General features: G+C 37.0%; 1 pseudogene; it reads right to left on the reverse strand.

The window, feature by feature from the left end:
* Positions 1-193: 193 nt before the first annotated feature.
* On the reverse strand, positions 194-4,291 carry LOC149150924 (serine hydroxymethyltransferase 3, chloroplastic-like; annotated as a pseudogene).
* Between the last annotated feature and the right edge of the window lie 15,551 nt (positions 4,292-19,842).

Raw genomic sequence — 19,842 nt, forward strand, 5'->3', positions numbered from 1 at the left:
CCAACACATCAGAGCATAATCTGTTAATGATAATGCTGGGAAAGCACATAAATTTAGACAAATTCAGCTTCCAACATTATTCATCACTATAATCTACACATGGAACAAAATCTTACCAACCTAGTTATTGTCACTGAAGCCCAACCTAAAAGTTAATAAAGGACACTTCTAAGGTTGTGAGCACGTCATATCTCTAACTAAGATTTTCATTGCCAACACCAGGCAATGGAAATTCCCTAGCAAATTATTCAACCTTCTTTTTGAGATTAGAAATGCTATTTTGTAGCTAGAAATTGTATGACTTAATAAATTCTATAAAATATTTGAAGTTTGTACTTTTCACATATCCCTTATCTGCACCCCCTCGTGGATAAAATATGTAACCTTAATAAATTCATCCTCAAGAAGCCCATGGGTGGTTAATGCAGGAGTCCCTATGTGAATACCACCAGGAACCATAACACTTTTATCACCTGAAAATGTAAGGTCTGAAAGTAAGCTATATCATCCCATGGAGCAAGGAAAATCAATGACTCCCTTACATCTAAATATACAAAGCAAAAATTCATGTAACTTGGTAAAGAATTCTTGTTGAGTGTGATAGAAGCAGCATCCAAAACATTCTCTACTCTTGCACCATCAATGCCCTGTCCAAGTCCATTAATATATACCATGGAAACATCAGCCAACTAAATGCAATAGAAATCAATATACAAGTAGGTTATTTACTCCATCATATGAATAGAGCATCCTTACCAAGGGCCTAAAACCAACTAGAACTAGGTGATTGTCACTACAACCAGACACCAAATTGTAACCCAAATCCATTAGTCTCTTTGCAAGGGCTCGATAATTTGCTACAACCTGCTAAAACTATTTTACCTCTCATCAGAAACAAAATCCATTCACAAAATAATTCACATGCATGAATTTTACAAAAGCTTAGACATGTGAGAGTGCTACACCTAGACTTGATAAGCCTTGAGCTCTATAGTTACAGCTTGCTTTAAACAAACAACCATACCTCCTATAGTATGGTTATGTGGTCCTCCCTAGAAAGCCACAGATTATTTCATGCATCTTTTAGAAACACAATGACACAAAAAATCTATATATCCAATATTATGATATTAGTTAGTAGGAGAACAATACGGATGATGAAGGAAAGGAAGGAGAACTCAGATTGACCTGTAACCCTGGAAAATTGCAGTGTTGATGGTTGTCTCTAGGTCAACCCCCAATACTTTTTCCTTCCTGAAGAATATCATGCCTCCCCAAGGACCTTGTAAAGACTAAAAATCATAACCCTCCAATCCAAAAATATTCCAAAATGAAAAATATCAAAAAGATAAAAGTGAAAAGAAAAAAGTGAAACAATCGACAAACAATTCAAGGAACATAACGAGTTTCATCAAAGCTTTGACCTAGTCGTGACAAGAAATATAAAGAAAATAAACAAATGGAACAAGAAACTGAATCAGAGAACATGTAAGATAATCAAAAGGAAAATCTACACCTCTTAACTCTAGAATCGCTCCTCCTATGATGGGAATGACATATTTATTTTAGTTCTTCGCCATTTCTTGGATATTAATGGGATTATTTTTCTTCTACAAGGGGGAAATGACACAAATAGATAGCATTAAGATAGATCCAAAACAATATCGATCTAATATAGCCAATATTTTAATCGAAAGGGTGAAGTGTAGAGAAAATTAATAGCATCAACTCACCTTGTGCGTTGTAGTTGTTACTACATCACAAATGGACTGGCCATTATAGAAGCAGTGATGAGACCACTTATGTGTTCCATGTCCATCATTAAGTATGCCCCAACTATATCGAAAATCTTCCCAAACCACAAAATTTTTAGTACTAAAAGGCATAAAAAATCCAACATTACATACTAAAAGAACATATTTATAAAATCTACTAGAATAAATGTTGTTGGAAAGAGAATTTTTTTAAAGGACTACCATTATAATATCTGTAGAAATACCTAGCTTCAATACTTGCCTCATGCGAGGGTAACCAATGTCTCGGGGATATGCACTAGCACCAGCAATGATAAGCTTGGGCCTAAAAAGGGTGGCAGTCTTCTCAAGCATCTCATAGTAAATGAATCCTATAACCCAAGAAAACAAACACAACCATTAACAGTTTGAACACTTCCCCAAAAGACTGGTTCAATATTTGTTAATCATAGAATTGTTTACCTCCTAATTATTCTTACACTGACAATGTGAGCTCACTTGTGGACTCATATAGACGGTATGGCGTTGATTCAAAGTAAATTGATGTAGCAGATACTCGCTTTCTTGCTGTCATGAATCCATGAGACAGATACCCTCCATATGGTAAGTCCAAACCCTAAATGTTGCAAAGAAATTTTTTACATGTTACATGCCCAAATAAGAATGATAATCTTATCAAAGGAGGTTCGTAGTTCAGAACCATACACACCATAATGCAATCATGTGGTTGGAGGAGAGTTGTATAAACAACAAAATTAGCTGGGGATCCAGATAATGGTTGAACATTAACACCCCATGTACTGTTGTCAAGATGGAATGCTTCTAGGGCCCTTTGTTGGCAAAGCCTCTCACTTTGGTCAATGAATTCATTTCCAGCATAGTATCTGCATGGCATAAATCCCAACCCAACACAGTAGTCAATAAATATAGAAAAGTGTCCAAAAATTGTATCCTTCATTGTGATAACAGATACTCATGCAACAACTACAGGTCTCAACACTATAACGCTAAACCCAGAAACGATTACACATATGTCAAGCATTCAAACTAAAAAGTACAAGTCCAAAAGCTAAGAGAAACTGAGTTTAACAAGAGAAAAAGACCAAGTGGGAAGAAGAAACTACGAAGTAGCTCAGACACAACCACAATCATGACGGTGCCATTCTTAACATTCCAAGTTATAACTTCAAGTGCTTACCTGTTACCAGGGAGTCCTTCTGAATACTTGTTCGTTAGACATGATGCAACAACTTCCATCACCGCTCAGGAATACCTATTTGTTAGACATGATGCCTCTGAATTGTCATTGCTTTTCTTGCTCACTTATCGCATTCATTTCAATATCGAGCTCACTCAGAGGAGGATCTACAAAGCTCTGCTTTCCCTCTGCACAGAGCAATTTACAAACTAGTTAAATACATCACAATAAATTTATCACCCTCAATAATTGAGGCATGGTTTGATAGGAGCATTAATTGTATTATTGAGGTCAACAATTTCTGTTTGTTGTCATCCCAGGGGAATCCAGATTAAGAACAAAGTGTTTATTTTTAAAAATCTTAAAAAACTATCAAGCACAAATTTATTCCAAAACCCCAAAATTTTTGCCTCAAATTAAACCCTTGTTAAAAACCCCACCTGATAATCAAAGTGAACGTGAAGTCATGTAGACAGAAGTCAAAACAAGGCAAAGACATTTAATTTTGTCAGCTATAGTATTTAAAATGGAATCATTTATATCATGAAAACACAATACAAAATGCCCAACAACACAAATCAGAAACTAGCTTGCAACAAAATCCTTACAGCCATATCGAGCAAGACATTAATATTCAAATACAACTGTAGTAGGAAAAACCACACATACCCAACTAACAAATCAATTATTGATTTGCAGTGTTAATATTGCATGATGAAAAGATAAAAATTTTGACAATATTGGAGCTTAAGGGATATAATGTGTCATCCAGATCTAGAACAGCAGATCAGAATCAGAAACGAATACATACAGCTTTAGCTTAATACCATTGAAAAAGGATGAACTTAAAGAAGTGTGATGCTCACCAAACAGAAGGCACTCATATCGAGGGCCTTGCTCTGTCACGAGTCAATTCTCTGCCAGCACCATTATGGATGACTCTGCAATACATATACCAAAAAATTATCATCCCGATACACTGAAGTATATGCACATCAAAGGCATGAAAACAAGAAAATGTTGTTCCAATTATGAAACTCCAATAATTTCAAAAGAATCAAAGAAGATTGGTTGTAAAGAATACCAGATATGTTGAATATGGGGAGAAGAGCGAATGTAATAGGGAAGGAGGCAATGTATGTTGAAAGAAAGAAACAGGGACGCGCACAATAAAATGTAAGACAGAAGGGGCATAAACAAGTTAACGATGTTAATGAAATGAAGGGAGGAATTGAAGGAGAACATTGGGTGGCTTAATTAGATCTCCAAACGGCTCAGATGAATTGTTGTGAATCTTTTGTATTGTTGTCACAGCCTCGCGATCGACTTCGGTCCCCATCGTTTCACGTTCATTTGTTGTCACTTTATTGGCGTGCAATTTGTCGAGGATTCCTCCTAGTTTTAAAAACTCATATTTAAAAAAAAAGTACCGTGTGTTTTGGTTCAGAAACAAGTTAAAATGTTTTGTCGTGTGAATGATGTGATTGTGTTTTGGTTGAAAACATTTCGAGTTATATATAAAATGTATATCGACTGCCAAGAAATTTAGACGTTGAAAAGGAATATGGCAGCAAGGGGAGTGCGCACAGAGATTTCGAGTGATTGGCCAGTCGTAACGAGAACCTTCAACAGAGTTATCGAGAACCATTTCATTTGACATCTGTGATTTGTTTCCTACTAAATACAAAAAAAAATAATAATTTCCTCTTGGCTTTTGTTGTCTCTTTCTTCCACGGCCAGTTGTTGTGCATTCGATGATGGTGGTTTTGTAATATTTGTTTGTGTGTAGTCCAGTACTCTATTTTCATCCGACACAATTCTCATCCTATCCTTTTAGGTTTGGTGCCTTTCAATGCGTACTCAAACTTCAATTTATTGACAGATATTACTCTTATACATTAAAAAAAAAATCTTAGTAACTTTTTGAGAGATTGATCAGGAACCTGGTTTCTATGTAGTTTTCAATAGCTCTGATACCATGTAGAAATAACTCAAAATTCACAGTTTCTAATGAATTCAGATTGAAAATAATAGACACAAATTTCTTCTATTCAATATGCAGAAGAGGAAACATACAATAAAAACACATGCAATAATTTTATCGCAATGAACACAATATTTTTCTTAGGGAACCCAACTAGGAAAAACCCCTAATCTATTTCCATTATATCAAATGAAAATTTCATCTATTACAATGATAGCTTAAATCCCTGAAGCTCAACCTACACTGCAACCTTGATCTCCTTTTCCTGACTCTGCTCTAGCAAATACTTGGCCAAATATAGACCTCCTACTCCTCCTATTTCCTTTTGCACAATTATTGAGGAAATCAGCTCGTAAAGAAGAGGAAAAACTCCTACTCTCTTGTGCAATTCCCAAAAGAAAAGTATCACTTGCTACATGCAAACACTGTACACTCACTAGTATATAATAATGATTACATTGATTCCTTTTTCCTCCATTCAACTAGGTAATTCGAATTCCATGCATGACTAGGGATACTTTTAGTAAATTGTCTAGTTAACTAAAAGATCAGTGAGTTCACAATAGTTACAACTACTCAACCGAACTCCTACTAAATCTATTCTTGAATAGAGCTCAAATAACCGAGTTTCACTAACTATAACTCCACTAGATCGCTAGATTTAGCAATCAACCCATGCACAACTCTACTTCTTGCCCACAAACTTGAATTGGTTGACTTAACTAAGTAACTTGACCATGTCACTCCTGCAAACTACAACTCAAGTCATCCTGATGATGTGGAAATTCAAATTTTCTGCATTTGACTAAGACACAAGTCAAATGAAGTATTTTCTTACTACAATTTAACATAAATAACCTTCGAAAATCACATTTTTATAAACAAAGTTAATGAAATAAATAGTTCACTTACAAAATTGGTGAAGATATCAAGATGAGTATCTTTCATCAATGTTCATTCCCAAGTAATATTGATAAATGGCTTCCTGCATATATTCATTCCATAGTTGAATCCATAATTTTTCATTACATGTGAATATGTATTGTTTTCTTTTATCATGTTTACCAAATTTTAAATAAAAATGTACAATGTTTTATTTTATGTTAATGGATTTATTTATTTTTTCATCATTTGTTTTACAAGAAAGACTCAATAGCTAAGCAAGAGCCTATCCCCAATGGGGTTTTGGGCTGGGGAAGCCACCCATCACATGACAGATGACAGTTGGGCAAATTTTAATGCGGGGAGGGAAGTACATCAACCCCTCCACCACGCAAGAGTTATTGTTCCTGCGCTCACTTGTGTGAACCATTTTTTTTCGCCTATGTGCAATCAATTCGCCTTGATTTGGGATTCAATGGCGTCGTCCCACCTATGGATATATTGCATGGCTTGGAAAATTCTCCAGTTGTTCTATGGCTCTTTGAGTAATGTGCTCCCCTCTTTTCTTTCATCTTATTTGGCTTCTGGTCTAGGGTGGTGGTCGCCCATCCTATGTTCCTCCAATGTGTCTCTTGTGGCATTCTCTTGCTTGCTCATGCTAATTAAGAAACGTTTCCTCTTCGTCCTACTCTAGAGAGTACATCTTTTGCGGTTGTGGCTGGCTTTGGGTTTAATTATCTTGCAATATTGGGGTTTCTCACCTTAACCTCTTGGTGGGTGCTTTTCGGGTGGTTTGTATTAGACATCCGCTTCTTGTTTTTCTAGTTTTGGGCCTGTCGATGGTGTTGTTTCCCTCGAGGTGGCAATATTGGTTCAAGGGCGGTACTGGCCTCCGGGTGATCGCACATCTTGGCTCTTATTTTTCAAAGTCATTGGCCCCAAAACCCCCTTTGGTGCATTGTTGCAGCTCTGGTGTCAGTTTAGAACTTGGAGCCTTTCCTTCAATTCCCTCTCGTGTGTTTTCTATTTACTATCTGGTCCTTTCCACTTGGGACTCTCTCATCTATTATGGTTTGGCTCAATTCTAGTCGGGTGCTGAATTTTTGGTGGTGGGAATTTTAGCGTTGGATAACCTCTCCTCTTTGGTTTGTGGCAGAGTCTGCTTGGTCCTGGGTGGTAGGTGTAGCGCTTTGAATGTCTCAATTCTCTGGGACATCAACTTTCTTTTAGGATCCATCGTGAAGCCTAGCCCCCTCTCCTCGTGGGTCTTAGCTCTAGCAAAGTTTGAAGGCTCTCCTACTCAAGTTGGGTCTTGGGGTGCTGTTGTAATTGTGAGTTGTGGGAGTTCTAGGTAGGGTGTGGGTCCATTGAGGGGAATGGGACGTGGGGGTCATAGTTCCTCAGTAGCTTCCTTTGCGGGAAATCGTCACAATTTGGCTATGTAGTGTGGTCATGGTGTAGGTGAAGGTGGTCATGGATAGGGACGTGGTCATTCTACGGCATCCCGGGGTCACAACAGTCAGGGACATGTTGGGTCTCCAGATTGGGCTACTTCCAGGCGATCAAGAATCTCCTCTACGGTCCTCAAGTTGGTGTAATTTGTCTTTGCCCAATTGGACACCCTTGATCGATCCCATAGGGAGGAGCATGATGTTGTCATGTCCAAACTAGAACAACTCTAATGCTTTCAATGTCATGTTCGTGAAAGGGTGGTAGTGGTCTGGCGCGGGCAAAATTGCTATCTGAAAAAGTTGAAAAATAGGAAACTTGGCTTGCTCACTTTGAGCACCATGTCAATTTCCTGTATCTCCCTCCACCTCCTATAGGTACAGGACCAAATAATATTGTTTCAATTACTCTGATGACTAATTATGATCACTGGTGTTTTTCTTGCTCTTTTAGTTTTCTGGAATGTTAGGCCTCTCAGGCTATGGACCTCTTAGTTGGCAATTTTTCTTTTTGTATGTTGTATGGCTATCGCATTGGTCAACAAACCTAGTCTGGGTGAGACCACATGCATTTTGATATCCATGTATATGCTTTTTTATTAATAGAAACTCTTCAACTTACAAAAAAAAATAAGAAAGAGCCTAAACATCTCATATTTACCACGGACGGAGTGAAAAATCCATAGGGTTGCCTACTCTTTAAGCGTAATCAATAAAATCTTCAGCATGCCTCCAAAGACTTGAACCTGGGTGGATGGAAAGTCACAATCCCAACCACTCGAGCTAAGAACCATTGGCAATATAATAGTAATGAGAATCTCTTAAGAATCAATATAATGGATCTATGGCTTTTTAATATAACATTTGCCACTTTTGTAGGATTTCCTACTTCGTGTGTAGGATATTTAGATCTTTTAATATTACAAGGGATCTTTCCACAAAGGCTTCATTCAATGAACCTCTGACATATCACGTGCGTTCGTGGAATACTAAACAATACCCTTAATTTGACTACATATTGGAAAATACCTCTAACAATCACATTATTTAACCCCCTACCAATACAAACCCAATACACCTTCCCAATTTAAAAATCCTTACTTTCCCTAGGTATTGTAGGTATCCATTTTTTCATTAACATTTTGTATACCCCTTTATATTTTTTCACTAACTTTGAGCTCCATTTTTTATACTTACCAATATAAAACCTTTTACCCCCTATTATATGCTCAATATATTATGTTATTTTTTCCTCAATATATATCTCCCAATATGAACGCACGTGGCATGGTATTGCTCCCCCAGTAAATCCCTCGTAAATCCTTCATGAAAATATATTTGCTTAAAAAAAATAGATTTTATAAAAAATAAAATGCTTTTTGAAAATATTAATGTTTTTTTAATTTACTAATTTTTAAAAGAAATTGAGATTTTAAGATGAAAATTTTCAAATCTTAAGAGATAAACCTTAAGCACCATTTTGGATCATAAACTAATTTATCTTTATGTTAAATTTTAGTCTCAAAGTATCATATATCAAGGTTTTCTCTCAAGGTCTACTTTATGAATGTTTACTCTCAATTTTTCAAGGTTTCATCTATCATTATAGTCAATGCATGTTATTACTATCTTATTACTTATTATCCTTTGTGGAAGAAAATTATTTAGAAAAAATAAATGATGAGCTAATAAAATAATTCATCAAATAATTCATAAGAAAGAATCTTTCATGGAAATAGATTCCTTGAACAAGAAAAGGATATTGATCTCATGAAACAAATCCAACGGAAAATGAAATGGATTTTAGAAATTCAACTTTTTTAACCCATTAATCCGCAAAAGAAATTTATATTTTAATGGAAAACTTCCCAAACCTAAAAGGCCTAAAAGCTAGAACTTTAAACTACATTCCTAGATAAAGACTCATCTATCAATATGTCAAGATCCATTACTAAGGTATGATCCATCACATGTTTATGTTAGGTCCCTCTAATACTAATGATTCCCCCATTACTATTGTCATTGTATCCCTTATTGTTATTGTTGTGCCCCTATTGTCCCCATATTGTTACTATTGTGCCCCATAGAAGCCCACTATTGTTATTTTTGTGCCCTTATATTATTATTGTTAGGCGGCTTTGGTTATATTGTGACCCCTTATACTCCTATATATAGAAAGGAGGTTTTGTCATTTGTATCATCCAATAATTGTTCAATTGTGTAATGTAAAGGAGGTTTCCCCCTCGAAGAGGCTGATTTATAAGTCGTTGATCTATCTTTTCTATCTTTTTGTGCGCTAGTTTCATAACATTTGGTAACAAAGCTTGGATTCTAGGTTTTCACTGCTCCAAACAGGTCCTCGTGGCATTTTCGTTATAACTTTTTGTTTACAATGTTTCAGAAGAAACAAAAAACTCATTTGAGCTGAAATCTCTCTAAACCATGGGTCTGAATTTCAGATCTTGTCTCGCTATATTTTTGGAGATATGATCCAAGTAAGTTAGGGTTTCTGCAGGATCCCAAATTATATCTCAAGTAGGTGACTTGGGAAAAATCGTCATAACTTTTTTTCTGAGCATCAGAGTGCAATTTCGTAAGAAAGTACAGAAAGAGGACGAATTGTAGTTTTTTGTATATTAGTGTCAGAACCTAAGGTCAAAACATTGACACATGGCACTTCGTACAAGTTGGCTCTACTGATCTAGTCTATAATCAAGTCATCGTGGGAGATTTGACATAACTCTTCATTGGAGAATACAATCTTGATCAGACTTGCGTAGTTAGAAAGAGTACTCAGAGGGTTACCGCAGGAAGCAATTTCAGACCTTGGAGAACCAAAATTACAGAGATACAATAGATTCAATATCGAGCTCCTACAAAGTGAAAAAATGTGTGTAGTTTTCTTAAATTTTTGCATAAGTTTGGTTTGAAAAATTAGTTTGAAGGAATTCAAAGGGCATAGTGAAGCATTATTATCTGTAATTGATGCCCTGAAGAAAGAAAATGGAAACATCTAGTAATCAACCTGAAAGCTCTAGCATGACTCATGAAGAAGAGGAAGAAATGCAACATGATATATCAAAATTATGAGACCAAGTGCAACAAATTTCACTCGCACAAAAAGTAACAGAAGCTAAGATGGATGATTTAAAGAAAGGCATGGAAGCTAAGATGGAAGATTTGAAGACAGATTTGACAAAGTTTCTACAATAAATGCTTACTAATGGTGAAAGGGTAGTAAAGGAAACTCAAGATGGGAACAAAATGAATGTTAATCATGATTTCATAGACTCTAACGTTGGATCGAAGAACCACCATGTTCCAAAGATCGATATGAGGAAGTTTGATGGCAAAGATCCCGTAACATGGATACTACAGATGGATCAATTTTTCGATCTCCATAATGTCCAAAACACACAAAAGGTACGCATTGCAACTTTATATTTGGAACCAAATCAATTTGTATGGTATCGATGGCTTTTCTCTCATAAACAAATTGTCACTTGGGTTATTTTTACGGATGAAAGGATAGCACATTATGACGATACAAAAAGCAACATTTTTTTAGCCAATTGATAAATCTCAAACAAAAGAGTTCAATGATGGAGCACATTGAGGACTTCCAAAAATTGAATATAAGGGTAAAAGATATTCCAGAGGAGCATAAGATTGATGTGTTCATAGGGACTTTAAAGGATAACATCCAACATGAGGTTCACCTTTGGGAACATGATTCATTGGAGAAGGCGTTCAGGTTGGCAAGAAAAATGGAAAGAAAAATTATGGCAACAAGGAAGTCTACCACTCACAATCATAAAAATGGAAGTATTGTTTCCCCTAGCCATCCACAACCTACAAGGTTGACACCACAACAATTGGAAGAAAAAAGAGCAAAAGGGCTTTCTTACAGTTGTAATATCAAATACACTAAAGGTCATAAGTGTGCTGAGAAAAAATTATTTTACATAGATTGTGAAGAGGAGGAAGAAAAGGAACAAGAAACATCAAAAGAAGAGGATATACACCAGGGATAAACCCTAGAGAAAGAAGAAATGAATTTGATTCGGATTTAAATAGGAACGCAATAAAATATAGAGATAACCATAAAGACAGATATGTAGCAGAAATAATACTTCATTTCATTACTGTAAAATACTGAAATATGCTTACAAACAGAAATGGAAATAAACCAGCTAGGGCGATGGTAGCTTATCTCTGAGAAGAGATGTGGTGGCTACATGCCTCTGAACTGTCCTGAACTGTCTTATAATGAGGCTTGAAGGCCTATTTATTATTGAGAAACAATGGAAAACCCTTCGCATCCCAAAACCTAACCCTAGAAGATGAAACGCCAAATTGTGGGCCCCGTTTTGGGGTGAGTTGGACAGCCAACTTCCCGGGGTTGCGAATTGGTCATATTATCTCCGTTTGACGCACATGATAGCCCGTTGGAAAGATCTCTCCGAGGACTATGACGAAAAAGAAAACTTTATGATAGATAAATCGTTGGCGGTAGATTTCCAAAAAAACGTCGTTTAGGGCCTCAAAACGGCTCCGGAAGTTTAGGACCCGAAAAAACTGCTAAAAATAGTAAACTGTGCTATAATTAAGGAAACTGAAAAACTGAAAGAGATAGTTATGGGGGTCCAAATGGGATAGGTGGGTGGCCACCAACATCCACTTGGATTATTCCTCCCCCCTTAGGAAGCAATGGTCCCCATTGCGTTGAGGTCCTCCCTGAGATGAGGAAGCTTCTGCTGAGCTGGGTCTTTGGTGAGCTGTTCTGCAATCTCTGATGTGTACAGATATGGTGGGAAGCATGGTCGACGACGGTCCACATTGAACACCCGATGCAAGCGAAAGAATGGAGGAATGTTGTGCTTCAAAGCTTTGTTGCTCGTAGCCTTGTTACTAGTGTAAGGACCATGTCGGAGTGGTTTGAGTTTCTGATGGGTTTTGGTAAGGCGTTCTCTCTGCAGATGCCACCAAACTTTGTCACCCACCTGAAACTTGTGTGGTGCCCCTGTGGGTGAGGAGAAGTTGTTCCTGTGTTCTATCATGACCGTATCCCTTTGTTGCTGCTGCTGGGTGGAGGAACCCTTTGCGGGGGTCATGGATGTAGCAATGATCTTCCCCTTACTTTGGGAGTGAACCAAACAGAAAATAAATTTCCTAGTTTGGGAGATGAGCTTGTTGCCTTTCTTGGCAGTGATCAAAGAGGTGGCGGTAGGTGGGGCTACCTCCGGTATCCTGTATAATGAATTATCCAAAGAAATAATGACAGCGCGAGGCCTTGACTCATACACAGCATGTCGCCTCCACAAGTATGGTTGGCCTAATAGTACATCGCAAACATCCAGAGGTGTAACATCACACAATACCTCGTCCATGAAGGGCTTGATGCTGTAGGGAAGGTGGCACTGCTGGCAAACTTTGAGATCTCGTCCTTCGTGAAGCCACTCAACACTGTACGGCTACGGGTGTGGTGTAATCGGTAGGCCCAACCGCTTCACGACCTCTGTTGAAACAAGATTCTTTTGGCTCCCACTGTCAACAATGAATTGTAGTGGTGAACCTCCACCCACATTTGTGAGTGGAAAAGGCGCTCCCCCTCCTCTGGGTCTTCAGGCTCATTCTTTTGGAGCTTGGCGGTGGCAACAGTGGCGCTGGGTTCCGCATCAATGATCTGCTTCCCTTTGCCATTCCCCTTGTCGGGTTCTGGCTCAGGGTCGAAACATGCATCTGATTCGGAAGCCTTCAACTCGGCCACCAACGACTACTTGGTCCGACACTCACTTGTGTTATGAGTGGGACTCTTGTGGAACTCACACCACTTTCCTGTGTCCTTCTTCAGCTTCGTGGTGTCGTTCTTTTCTTGCGGCTTCGACGGGTTGTCTTGGGTCACCCCGCCTTGGCTTTGTCCTTTGGGCTTCGGATTTGCAGATCCAAAGTCTCGCTTCTTCTATTTGAACTTTTTCTCGATTTTGACAGCGTATCGGTATGCTGTGCCAAGTGAGGAGATGTTCAAGAACTCCATCTTTTCTTGGATGTCTCTGTGTAGGCAGCCGCGGTATTTGAGTACCAGATGCAGCTCAGAATCTTTGATACCCAACTGTGTGCGAAGGGTATGGAAAATGTTTGTGAACTCTGGCACATCTTGGTCTCATCCCTGCCACAGTGTGGTCCATTTGATGTATTTGTCCTCATAGCTTTTGACAGGGTAGTACTTCTCCTTGATGGCATCCTGAAAGTCATTCCAAGTGAGTGCAGCTGAAAATAGTGAGCCTGTACTTTCATCCTTTTATTTGCAGTAGGTTTCCCACCAGTCCTTGACGTGGGGGGTTTTTGAGAAGAGCGAAAACAATCTTTTCCCGACTTGAAAATTCATGAACAGAAAAATACCCATCTAGCAGATTTAACCATTTATCTATGATATCTACTTCTATTTGACCCTCGAAGATGGGGATTTCAAAATTAACTTGTACCTTAAACGGTGTGGTGTTCCCAGAGTAGCTGTTGGAAGCAGATGCGTCGCCTCTGGGTAGCCGCTGAAGGATCTGCGCAAAGCTATCCATCATCGCGTTCCTTTGCCGCTCGAGGGCTTCTTCGAGCAAGATTTTGATAGGATCTCCTACCCCCTCGTCTTTCTTCTCATCTGCCATGGGAGGTTGTCGAGATTTGCGAGGCTGGTCTTGCAAAGGGTCAACCAGTTCAAGCCCTAACTCCTTGTATCCTGACCTCGTTGGGGACATGCAAAGAAAAACAGAGAAAAAGCAGACCGCTCTGATACCACTGATCCAGATTTAAATAGGAATGCAATAAAATACAGAGATAACCATAAAGACAGATATGCAGTGGAAATAATACTTCATTTCATTATGTAAAATACTGAACTATGCTTACAAACAGAAATGGAAATAAACCAGCTAGGATGATGGTAGCTTATCTCTGAGAAGAGATGTGGCGGCTACATGCCTCTGAACTGTCCTGAACTATCTTACAATGAGGCTCGAAGGCCTATTTATTATTAAGAAACAATGGAAAACCCTTCGCATCCCAAAACCTAACCCTAGAAGATGAAACGCCAAATTGTGGGCCCCGTTTTGGGGTGAGTTGGACAGCCAACTTCCCAGGGTCACGAATTGGTCATATTATCTCCGTTTGACACGCATGATAGCCCGTTGGAAAGATCTCTCCGAGGACTACAACAAAAAAGATGATTTTTTAACAGAAAAATCACTAGCGGTAGATTTCCCAAAAAACGTCGTTTAGGGCCTCAAAACGGCTCTGAAAGTTTAGGACCCGAAAAACTGCTAAAAATTGTAAATTGTGCTATAATTAAGGAAAATGAAAAACTGAAAGAGACAATTATGGGGGTCCAAATGGGATAGGTGGGTGGCCACCAACATCCTCCTGGATCAAAATCTGACCATATCTTGTAATGCACTGGCTGGAATTACCACTCCTCAAACTATCAATATAGAAGGGCGTATCAAGGAGAAAAAGTTGATAGTGTTGATTGATTCAGGCAGTACCCATAATTTTATTCATTGTAAGATAACCAAGGAATTGAATTGCTTACTATATCTAGCACCAGAGTGTCAAGTGATGGTTGCAAGTGGAGGAACCATAAATTTCTCAGGAAAGTGCCATAATATCAAGCTATCCATGGGAGAATATGTATTGAATAACCCAATGCTTTCCATTCCAATGGGTGGTGATGATGTTGTACTAGGAGTCCAATGGCTACAATCCTTGGGTACAATAACTTTTAATTTTCAAGAACTTTTCATGAAATTTTCTTCAGAAGGAAAGGAAGTTGAATTAAGGGGTATTGTAGGGAAACCGAGAAAGATAATCAGCTCTAATGGAATGACAAAGCTTCTAAAGAAATAAAAACAAGGCATAATTGCACAATTATGTTCACTAGAGGTTCCCACATCGAAATCATCTATTCTCCAAATCTCCAAAAAGTCTTGGACAATCATTCCAAAGTATTTGAGACTCCCAAAGGCCTCCCACCTATTCGTGATCATGATCGTGCTATTCATTTGATTCCAGGAAGTGCTCCTCCAAACATCAGGCCTTACAGATATCCCTATGCCCAAAAGAGTAAAATTGAGTGTATGGTTGTATAAATGCTAGAGGCTGGTATAATTCAACCTAGTCAAAGTTCTTTCTCTGCTCCAATAGTGTTGGTTCACAAGAAGGGTGGATCATGGTGCATGTGTCCAGATTATAGGGAGCTCAACAAGCTCACTATTAAAGATAAATTGCCCATTCCTGTCATTGATGAATTATTGGATGAATTGAATGGATCAATTTACTTCACCAAGTTGGATCTTCATTCAGGATATCATCAAATCATAATGAAGACTAAAGACATTCCAAAAACAGTATTTAGAACTCATGAGGGTCATTATGAATTTTTGGTCATGTCTTTTGGCCTTACCAATGCACCTTCTACATTTCAAGGTTTGATGAATTCCATTTTCAAACCCTTCCTTAGAAAACTTGTTTTAGTATTTTTTTATGATATACTAATCTACAGCAAGTTTTGGAAGGATCATGTTCAACATGTTGACAAGGTGCTCAAACTATCGAAGGAGAAACAATTATATGCAAAAAGCTCCAAATGTTTCGTTGGAGTACAAGAGGTGGAATATCTGGGTCATATTGTATCTCATGAAGGTGTTAAGGTAGACTCTAACAAAATTAAAACCATTAAGGAATGGAAAATCCCCACATCCATAAAGCATCTACAAGGATTTCTCTAGTTGACAGGGTATTATTGCAAGTTTGTTAAGAATTATGGGAGAATAGCAGCACCTATAACAACATTATTAAAGAAAGATGAATTTTCATGGACTGCAGAAGCAACGAAGGCCTTTGAACATCTTAAAGAGGCAATGTGCCAAGCATCGGTCTTAGCTACACCGGACTTCACAAAAACCTTTATTATGGAATGTGATGCCTCAGGAAATGGAATTGGTGTTGTTTTAATGCAAGAAGAAAGACCCATTGCTTTCAAAAGTCATCCAATCAAAGGAAAGTATTTACACAAAGCTATTTATGAGAAGGAAATGTTGGCAATACTACATGCACTTAAGAAATTGCGACCCTACGTAATGGGAGGACACTTCAAAGTAAAAACAGATCATGATAGTCTTAAATACTTTTTAGGACAAAGATTATCTTCAGAAGAGCAGCAAAAATGGGTCACAAAGATGTTGGGTTATGACTTTGAAATCATCTACAAAAAAGAGAAGCAAAATGTTGTGGCAGATGCACTCTTAAGAAAGGATGAGGATGTGGAATCATTTCTTTGTGCCATTTCTATTACCCAACCAGATTGGATAAATGAAGCAAGGGATGAATGGAAGAATGACGAAGAAGCGTGGGCACTCATTCAAAATTTACAACAAGATCCCATTACATCTGATACATTTAGCTGGAAAAATGATTCATTATGGTACAAAGATCAGTTATACCTATGTAAGAATTCCCAACTCAAACAAAATATTCTTAGGGAATTTCACACCTCTCTATTCGGAGGGCACTCAGGATTTCTAAAAACTTACCACAAGGTTAAGAAGGAATTTTTTTGGAATGGCGTTAAATCAGATATTCAAAATTTTGTAGCGGAATGTTTGGTTTGCCAACAAAATAAAGTTGAAACAATTAAGACCCCGGGTCTATTACAACCTTTATCCATTCCAAGCCAACGTTGGGAGGAGGTTTCAATGGATTTTATCACAGGTTTACCTAAGTCCAAAGGAAAGAGTGTTATCATGGTGGTAGTTGACAGACTTACCAAGTATGCACACTTTTGTGCATTATCTCATCCATTTAAAGCAAGTATAGTTTCTACTGCATTTATGGAAACAATTCAAAAGCTACATGGAAACCCAAAGATTATTGTAAGCGACAGAGATCCCATTTTCACTGGAAAATTTTTGACAGAATTATTTTCTTGTCTTAGTACTCAGTTAGTTCATTGCTCATCTTATCATCCTCAAACTGATGGTCAAACTAAGATAGTAAACAAATGTTTGGAAGGATATCTTTGTTGCTTTGTATCTGATAAGAAGACACAATGGGTCAAATGCTTGCCTCTGGCTGAATGGTGGTATACCACTTCCTTCCATACTGCAACAAAAATGACCCCATTTATGGCACTTTATGGATATCATCCACCATCCATCACATCATATTTAAGAGAAAATTCTAAGGTTCAAGCAGTGGAAGATCACATCGAGCATCAACAACAAGTTCTCCAAGTCTTAAAGGATAACCTCACTTGGCGCAGAATAGAATGAAACAGTAGGCAGATCAACATTGCAGCGAAAGAAGTTTTGATGTAGCTGATTAGGTGTTCCTACGGCTACAACTATATAAACAAATGTCCCTCAAGCAAGCTAAGAAGGATAATAAATTATCACCAAAGTATTATGGTCTGTATAAGGTGTTGCAAAAGATAGGTACTATGGCATACAAATTGGAGCTTCCTGCAGCTTCCTGAGCGCACCCAGTTTTCCATGTGTCATGCTTAAAGAAGGTTATAGGTGACAAGCTCCTACTTCAAACAATATTTCTAGAACTTGATGAGGGTGGAAAAATCATATTGGAACCTGAAGCAGTCAAAGAAACAAGAACTCTACAGCTTTGAAATTGATCAATTTCAAAGTATCTCATCAAGTGGAAGAACTTACCTGTTGAATATTCCACATGGGAGGATGAGAATTTTATACTAAAGCTTCCAGAACTACTCAAGCATTGAGGACAACACTTTTTTGAAGGAGAGGGGCATGTTAGGTCCCTATAATACTAGTGATTCCCCCATTACTATTGTCATTGTATCCCTTATTGTTATTGTTGTGCCCCTATTGTCCCCATATTGTTATTATTGTGCGCCATAGAAGCCCACTATTGTTATTTTTGTGCCCTTATATTATTATTGTTAGGTCGGCTTTCGTTATATTGTGACCCCTTAGACTCCTATATATATAAAGGAGGTTTTGTCATTTGTATCATCCAAGAATTGTTCGTTTGTGTAATGTAAAGGAGGTTGCCCCCTCGAAGAGGCTGATTTCTAAGTTGTTGATCTATCTTTTCTATCCTTTTGTGAGCTAGTATCATAATAGTTTCTTTCAAGGTATACTTTATCAATGTTTACTCTCAAGGTTTGATCTATAAGTATCATCAATGTATGTTATCAGTATTGGATCTATCTTTGATTGTACTCAGACACTATGATACAACCTTGACATAGCTCTCCATAAAACCAATTTTATCATTTATAATATTGAGAAGTAGATGAGCCTCACAAAGATGTTGCCTTCCATAAAACCAATTTTATCATTTATAATATTGAGAAATAGATGCGCCTCACAAAGATGGTTTTATGAGCACCTTCATGCTCATACTAAAATGTCTTCAAAATGATGAATTATCAATGATAATGATAATTATAATTTATCAAATTATTTGTGATAACAATAATGTGCATGAAAAGCCCCTTTCATTATTATAACTTATAGTTATTATTGTTGTGATTCGGTTTTGGTTTCTAACTTTATTATTTTCTTTAATTATAATATTTGTGTTTTTTGTATTTCGATTTTCAAAATATATTGTAGATATAAGTCTATATCTACTTGTGGATCTCCACTTATATCCATATCATGCCAGCTTAAATTAAATATCTAGAAAAAAACATATATAATCAATAATTTAACCTATAGACTAAAAACTAACCTATACAATCAAACTTAACTTAACTTTGTAACCATCAAAGAATGAGAAGGATCAAATCTTGTATCAACATTCTAGATACTGGCTATGTGTCTTATGTGTATAACATGAATGTGATCCTTTGAAAACTATTGAGCATAATTTATAATTAATAGAGTATTATCATGGACACTTCTTAAGTTTCATGAGGATAAGGTGAATAATAAAAAGGTAAAAATATTTAATGATACTAGGAAAATAGTAAGAAAATAATATGATTCATATATTATATGAATTAATATAATAAATAATATATGGTTTACCTAATGACCAATCTCAATGAAGCAAGAAAGAATCGGTACATTTTTAATTGGTACTAATACTCGTCCACCCAATTTTGTAGTGAACTTTAAACAATGAGCAATTTATAAACATGAAGTTCAAATGCTTATTTGAAATCACATTACAAAGTTATATTTCAAGGTTAATCGACATATTTTTTAGTAGAACCTTATAAATTGGCTACAACTAGTGGTATATATGAAATGGATGGGAAATTATTAAAGTTTTATAATTTCATTACTAAAATTAAGGAAATATTATATTTTTTTGGTTTTAATTTTATGCGAGGTAAATATTTGATATTCTTTATTCATATAAAATTTGGTAATTTATTTAAATATTACAGGTTGATTTTAAGTTAAATAGTGAAAAAATTACACACTACCTTATTTTAGGTTCTAGAAAGTCTCTCTTCAAGCAAAATAAGCAAAAAGAATTCATGGTTTTGCATCTCTTGCTTAAATACTAAGTTTAATATTAAGCATTACAAAAAATACTTTT

Source organism: Pinus tabuliformis, chromosome 9 (genome assembly GCF_031772625.1).
Source record: "Pinus tabuliformis cultivar Carrire ecotype Pingquan chromosome 9, CPIR1, whole genome shotgun sequence".
NCBI lineage: Eukaryota > Viridiplantae > Streptophyta > Pinopsida > Pinales > Pinaceae > Pinus > Pinus tabuliformis.